Here is a 7,834-nt window from a genome sequence, read left to right on the forward strand (position 1 = left end):
GATCCAGAACACTTATCTTATTTGTTGTCTTGGTGCACACTTTGCATGTGTGCGGAACCTCCACATACTGGTAGGCCAAACGAACTTCTGTTTTTACATGATAAACATTTTTCATTTCGTCATTCATTTTATCACTGTTACTTTAAAGAGAAAGCAATATCATTAAGTATATAGACATTTTCATTGATCCGCTTTTTCCTGTGTCTGGCCATCAATTGGAATGGTTCCTATCACAATCCCCCAATGTTGAAATGGCGTCTCCCAAACTGCAGAAAGCATTTAGAAGCGTTGAAAAATTAACGTTTCACAACGGAACTATTTCTTTTACAGAAATTGGTCGGATACATTACCTTCCAAAGAAAAGTTCATGGTAAATTTTCCATTCTGTTTTGTATCGGTGAAAGGTCATTCTTTAACGAATATTTCGTTTGATAATTGAATGGTCTTGCAGTATTATGATGGCCAGTCGTGCTGTAAACAGCATAACTATGGAACTTAAGATGGAGGATTTGGGAAAATTGAACTATTACAAACTATTTATTTTCAAATTGTCTCGAGTTCGGAATTTTTTACTGTTAGTTTTGCAAAATTCTCAAACCAAAAACAATCTGTCTTCAATTTATTTCCTCCAATGGCATGTCATGCATTTAGGATAAATGTGGACATCCAAAAGGAAAGCGTGGAATATCTTAATCGATCCAACCAAAGGATTTGTCCGTATAGTCTTAAGGATGTCTGGAGCGTGATAATTTGTCCGTATATTCGTAAGGATGAATGGAGCGTGAGAATTTGTCCGTATAATCTTCGGGATGACTGGAGCGTGATCTTTAACAATTTTTAAGATCCTATTTTACAAAACATTTCTATAAGAAGCTTGGATTTTTTTCCACTCTGTGCGAAACCATACCGCATTCTAAAATGAAAGGACGCTTTTGGTCTCTTGTTATGAGAGCTCTCTTTTCCAAGGAAGGTGAACGGCAGAACGAAAACATCAATGAAATACCAACATTGCAACATAATCATAATCCAAACTCAAATATCATAAAACTTAGGCAAATTATGAGAAAATGTTTTTACAGAGAATCTCATGAAAAAAGAACAAGGAGAACAAGACTAAGTATATAAATGTCAAAGAACAAATATACGGATGAAGAAATCCTATAATTGTTTCTGTCTGACAACACTTTCGTCGACTTTCTTGGTAAGATCTTTCAATACACTTTTGGGATACCTTTTGGAACTATCTCTGTCTCCCTGTTGACTGACCAGAATTTTTGTTTTCATACGAAACTGAATTTATCGAATAGCTTATCAAAAAGGTCACAAAAACTTTTGCAATGTCGTTTGATGACGTCTGGTCTTTAAATAAGACGAAACGTATTGACCACGCCCATCGTATATATCTACCAGGTGTAGAGATCAAGGACAGGACAGACTCATCTACCGCCTTTTTATCTCGATCTTTCCCGACAACGAAACCAACATAGACAGCTTTCCACTAAGCTGTATGATAAGCATGATGATTTCAATTTCTCGATTGTGAATTTTCCATTTCTGCATAGCAACATAACTGCATCCCCGATATATGGCGTTTTACATGTTGCAGCTGATTCCATATTCAAGGGCATGTTCCCATTATTACGGACAAACTAGGATCATATGGTTACAAATGATGAAAATTATGCGGAAGTTTATAATGATCTCATTGAGAAATATTATATTCCTTTGTGTGACCTAATGCTGGACATGTTTGTACTTTTTCATGAATCTCCGTGTAAATCTTTCGGTTGTTAATATTTTGCCTTTGTTTTATTGAATTTAAGTTTGAATCATGATTACAATGACATGCTGGTATATATGGATGAATATTGTTATAACATTTCAGCTTGAGTTCAGGTTAGTTCAAGTCTCCATATCAAATGTATTTTTAAAGAAAGTTGATCACCAATCTTAATGACACTTTAACTGGCAATATCACACCGAGGCGAATGGTGATAACATGATTCACGAATTTTGAAGGGAAGAAATTATTGATAAAATACCTAAACCATGAAATCTAAAAATTGGCTCCAATATTCAATTACATTCATCAGACCTAATTGTATAGTGAATTCAAGTGTGTCTATCGCATCAGCTCGATACGTTACAGTTTAAAACAGATTAAATAAAATTGAGATCTAATCACAGCCACAAGTTAACGGTGGATCTTTAACGTTATAATGACAGTTGGATGATTGGTTCAGGATCTTGTATCTTCATGTCCTGCAGAGGGGCCATTCGAGGGCAAACACATCACCTGCCTAATCGGTTATACATCGACAAGGACTTGTTTGAGCTAATTTGTATGGACGATAGTATGAATGAAGATGGCAACCTGGAAGTTACTCAGTATGTACCTACCAGTACACAATGGAATGGTAGTGACACTTTGTCCAATTGACCAAAAGTAGTAATATATTTTCTTGTCTTGAATATCATCGATAATATTGTTTAAAAGTATGACTGCAGTCTAGAATCGCTATGTTTGAAAGCTTTCTCGGTAACCACGTTGTGTTATAATTCTCGAACATAACTGCATAATACAATGTTTGAAGACTTTGTCTGCTCATAAGTTATTATCGCATATACACGACATTCCAGTAGCAAATTTACGATCCACCACATTAAATTTCCAATAATTTGTGGGTATCAATGTGCCATTCTTATGTTTAAGTGTTTTCTTCACTTCATAGTATTCCGACAGCTGTCACTATGTTTCGACATGTTTCTGTCCAGTCTGCGTTTAATGCAATTGACAAAAAAAATATCCTCAACGTATAGTTTGAATGGACCTACATTAAACGTGAATGAATCTTGAATGAGTTGTCCGCTTTACATGAATTGACCCATTTTTAATTCAAATTCTGTTATTAAATATCTATACGTACTATGTGAGACTCGATTGGATCAATCCTGACGAGACAAGTAAAGTTAAATGTAAAAATGTCACGTGCCCTTAACAGCCCCAACAAAGAAGTCCGGCGAAGTTTGAATATTGTTGTGATGATAACGATCCAGCGATTGTCTGCACTCAACATGTGTCACGACTTGTGTGAAGTAAACCCTGACTGAGAGCTCCCTTGTCGTCTATATAACCATGAGCTCAGAACATCTTCGTATATTTATGTAAGACAACAACCTCTCTCAGTCACTATAGTAAAATACACATGTTTGTCAATTTGACGATGAAGCGTGCAGTGTGTGGTGTATTGCTTCCAGGATGTCAGTTGACATGGGTAGCCCTATTAATCAGCTGTATGTAGGTCAAGCAACAGCAACTATCAACAAGGCACAGCTAAATTAGATAGATCAGCAAGGTGTCCAATGTTATACGACTAGAGGTGACCGCGTACAGTCCTTGTATACAAAGACAAGCAGACGACAAACAAGAGAGCGGGAAAGAGCAGACGACATGATCGGCCACATGTCACATGGGCTGCAGCTGGCGGTCGAAACCCCATCAAAATCACCCCAGTGACAGATGGAAATTGAAGGGGGTAAATAGCGGAATGACATTTCATTTTACACATATTGAAAACGATTATCTTTCTTCCACATTGAGTAGTTCAAACAAATATTGATCTATTTCACTCAACCCAACTAACATAGCGTTAGTGATGCCCGCGAAATGAGGCTAACGGTGCACATATAAGCTCGAAATATCACACTGAAATAGTAGACAATTTATCAGCACTTGTGTACGGATGTGCTGGGTAAGGGTCAGTGATGGTAATGCTTATCAAGATGTCACATGACTCAGGGATATATTGTCAAATGAAACAAAAAAGTCGGGGGAGTTGTTTACTGTCCGTTTCAGATCTGGCCAAAACGAGATCACATCGATAGCATTGCAACGGCCCATGACGGAAGACAAATCAATATAACAAAGCACACAGCCAATGTGAACTTACATCCGTAGTATAGGGTTTGCATTCAACAGTTACACAGTTATGGCGTCCACTGTAGTCCAAAATGTTCAAATACCGACAACTCCTGATACGCACAATGTGCCGAGGGAAAGAGAATTCACCTTGCTACATCATCCACACAAACATTAATGGTTTCACTGCTTATCTAAAGTTGCACAAGCTTATATGTATTTGGTATAATCTACTGGAGTGGTGATACGAGTTTGGACAAATATAAAATATATTTAATGGTTTCTTAATAGCATTTTTTCGACAAATCGTCTTGGATTATTTCCTCCCTGAAAGCCTACTACTCAAACAAACGAAAACAACTCACAAAAGCAATTAAAAAGATACCTCAAAGCCGGAACGAAAATAATATACAATATTGTACAAAAGACACAAGTAGATAACACCTTTTAATACACTATATAGTTACATACTGGAGAGGCGAAAGCTCCGTCCTTCCAGGACTTGTAAATGATGCTAAGACCATAAATTATGAAGCCTAGGAGACGACTTGGGAAAATCCGAAGTGATCAAAAGCAAAATTAAAATCTATATTGGAAAGAAGACGAACCCCGTAATCCGTGTAAAGTCATAATATACAAATATCGGATAATTTAAGAACAATGTCAAGTATATGTGTATATTTTGAACGTGTCACCAATCGAATGAATTAAAATGTGACATGCAGGTTCCGGCAAACCTCGTAGACTAAAAGTCCACCAGCAGTGTCTACCACTTGCAATCTCGAAGATTGTACAGAAAGGGATACAATGGAATAGCACCTTTTAATAGAATTACAACATTTCTTCAATCTTGATTTGGTAGCAAAATTATTGCATCGATGCATTGAAGACTATATTACAATATGTCTTTTTTTCTCGAGATAGACGTTTTGGTCTGTGATAGAAACTTTCGGCCTCTGCAATATCCCTTATGACGACTTCGAACAAGGTCTTCGAAATCAATACTAAGGATGAGATATTTTATTCTATCTTCCGCTTGACTGATTGAAGTAAATCCTACAAATTATGTCTTCATTTGGGTTGTTGTTCCGAATTTCTTTTTAAAATGATCACCACGTCTTCTAGCATCCAAAATATGTTAGTTCTCGTACCATGAATCCAAAGTGTTGTGGAATATTGGATCAATGTTTGGCAACTGGTTTATGTTATCAAACGAAAGTGAAATCCTTGAAAGAATGAGCGAGTTTATAACAAGACACCTTTAGTTCCCCGCACCCAGCGTGAACACTACAGCTTTCTATTCCAGTGCTATCATTTGATACTGAATCCTCCAGAAAGAGGGCTGGAATAAATGTGGATTTCAGGGAATAATCCTTCGACCAATTGTCAACATCCGCTCCTGAAAAAAATTCTTATCAGCCTATTTGATGTTTTCAGGATGTCCATTTTCGTGCTAAATTATAGGAATGTTTGCATGACCTCCTAATATATGTTTGTGAGGTTGTTTTTGTTTTTCAAACAAAAGTGAACTTTGGTACACGTGTATCATTGTGAATTCTACTGTGAGAGAGTTTATGGTATCGGAGATTGCGCCCTAAATGGAATAGCTGGATTTCGGGCTGACATCGCCCAACAGACCATAGGTATTAGACTTGAAATTAATCTCATTCCTCTCTTGGCTCACTTGGTTTTATTTATTTGTTTATAATCCGAGAAAACAAAGAAAAGATGCCGACAAGTTAACAAAATCTTCATTCAAACACTAAGTTGACGAAACTGTGACAAGATAAAAACGAAAGAAAGATTTTCACACACACTCAAGCACACGCATGGGGTTATGTTTTTGCAATACCCCTGAACACAGGTTTAGTATGTTGTCGCTTGTTGGCGTTATGATATGTCTTGTGACCGTGGTTATGAAGGTTTGATCTTCGAACTCATGACAAAAGTTCTCATCAGCTGGTATTAAGCAGTCATAGTCATGCTGAAGTTACCATTAGTACACCTTATGGTCTTCAAAACCTCATACCCCTAGCATCGCTAACGAAGAACAAAATACTTACATGATGCAGTTTATTTTCATTATTTTTGGCGATGATCTATCAAACACTAATTTTGTAAGATGCTATTCGTATAAATCATTTGTTGGTTTTGCACAATCGTTTGGTCTTGTGTTAGAAGAGTACAATAAAAAGATAATGGTTTTTGTGTTTCCTCTTCTTAACATTGGAAACATGCATGTACTCCGACTGCAGTACAGTTCACAGAATCCTGAAATCCATTGATGGTGAATTTAATCTAAAGATAAAATTTTAGTTTGCTGTGTGAATGACAGTAAGTCATTCACGAGTTACCTCCCCTCTTTGAATACTAATTTTACTAAACCAGTGTAGGAGTTATTTCCCTTGGCACGCACCTGCCAACACTGTCTTCACTCTGATGTTCTGTTTGTGGTTTTTTGAAAATAATTCTGGTCAATTGAAGGGCTTATAACCAAACAACAACAACAGCAACAACAACAACAATGTTATAACGTCCTGCCTGGAGGACAAGATTGTACAACAGACACTAGTAAAGCGAACCATTTGATAAAATTTGCATGAGATATAACAAAGCCAAACAATGTTTTAAACTTACAGCTGTTTCGTTCTTCTGGGGCTCGTCAATGATACTAAAAGCTGAAATGCTAAACCTAGGTGGCGTTTGAGAAAAATTCAAAGTGATAGGGAAAAAAATGTCAAAATCTAGATTGGGAGGTGCACTATCCCCAAAATTTAGTAAATTATGCAAATTAAATATATTTGGTAGTTTTAGAACGTCACTTAGCACACGTGTTGCTGTAATTAACTATTTTGTAGCGACTAGGACAGGTTTAATTTATATTTCTCGTCAGCTTTTATTCAACAGTAAGACTCGGTCAATAGTCGCCTTTAGTATAATTTCCCATCTATATTCTGACACTAATTATGACCTATATCCGTTTTACTCATTCACCATCTAGGCTTCAACATTTCAGACCCCTAGCATCACTGACCAGGCCTAGAACTCAAAAGACGAAACAGCTGTATGAAGCACATTTTATTTATTACTTGGCCCTACTGATGGATATCTGTACTGAATGGCATTATTCACTTGGGAGTCTTTTGAACAATCTTCATCAATCTACCAGTTACTTATCAACAGATTGATTCTCCTGTAATATATAATTATGGTTTTACTTGTGATGAACTCCATTTCCTCTTTCCAGATGTTCACACTTTCGGCTTTAAGCAACACAGATAAGTTCTGGAAGGTTTAAACAGCTTTATGACGCAGTTAAACTCATTGTATGGCTCCACAGTATCTAACACCAAATAAACATTGAAAGGCGCTATTCATTTTTGTACATTTCATTTGATTATTGCCAAGATTGCCAGAAAATATCGTCGAAAAGATGAATGTATGTTTTGTACCCTCCGTCACCAGCAGCTTTCTGTATAGTACATAACTAAAGGGACGTGGAAAAGAATTCCAACTCCATGCTAGTTGATTTGCTGCTCCCACTGGGATTTTGATATTTTTCTTTCTTCCTTTCTGTACTTTATTTTCAACTCTAAGTGTTCTTTCTGATATCCATCCTTATATTACTCTGGCTGTTGCGAGGACGTTTAACATAGTAAAAATGCAACATATCATTTGACACATGCAAGGTGCTTATGGTTTCTATTATGTTACAGTGGTAAACATATCATTTAACCGATATTTGTGGGGTTTTTTTTTTCATATTTCTTAGTCAGAGGAAATCACACCAGTTGGTATTTCATTGTGCTCTATTCGTTCAAGAGTTACGTCCCTTCTTTACATACTGAAAACTACTTTCCAGTAGGAGTTATTTCCCTTTTTACACAACTATTAAAAAAAACAATAAAAATCTAA

The sequence above is a fragment of the Ylistrum balloti genome, unplaced genomic scaffold (assembly GCF_031769215.1).
Source record: "Ylistrum balloti isolate Yb309-2 unplaced genomic scaffold, AGI_CSIRO_Ybal_v1 Utg369936, whole genome shotgun sequence".
Lineage (NCBI taxonomy): Eukaryota > Metazoa > Mollusca > Bivalvia > Pectinida > Pectinidae > Ylistrum > Ylistrum balloti.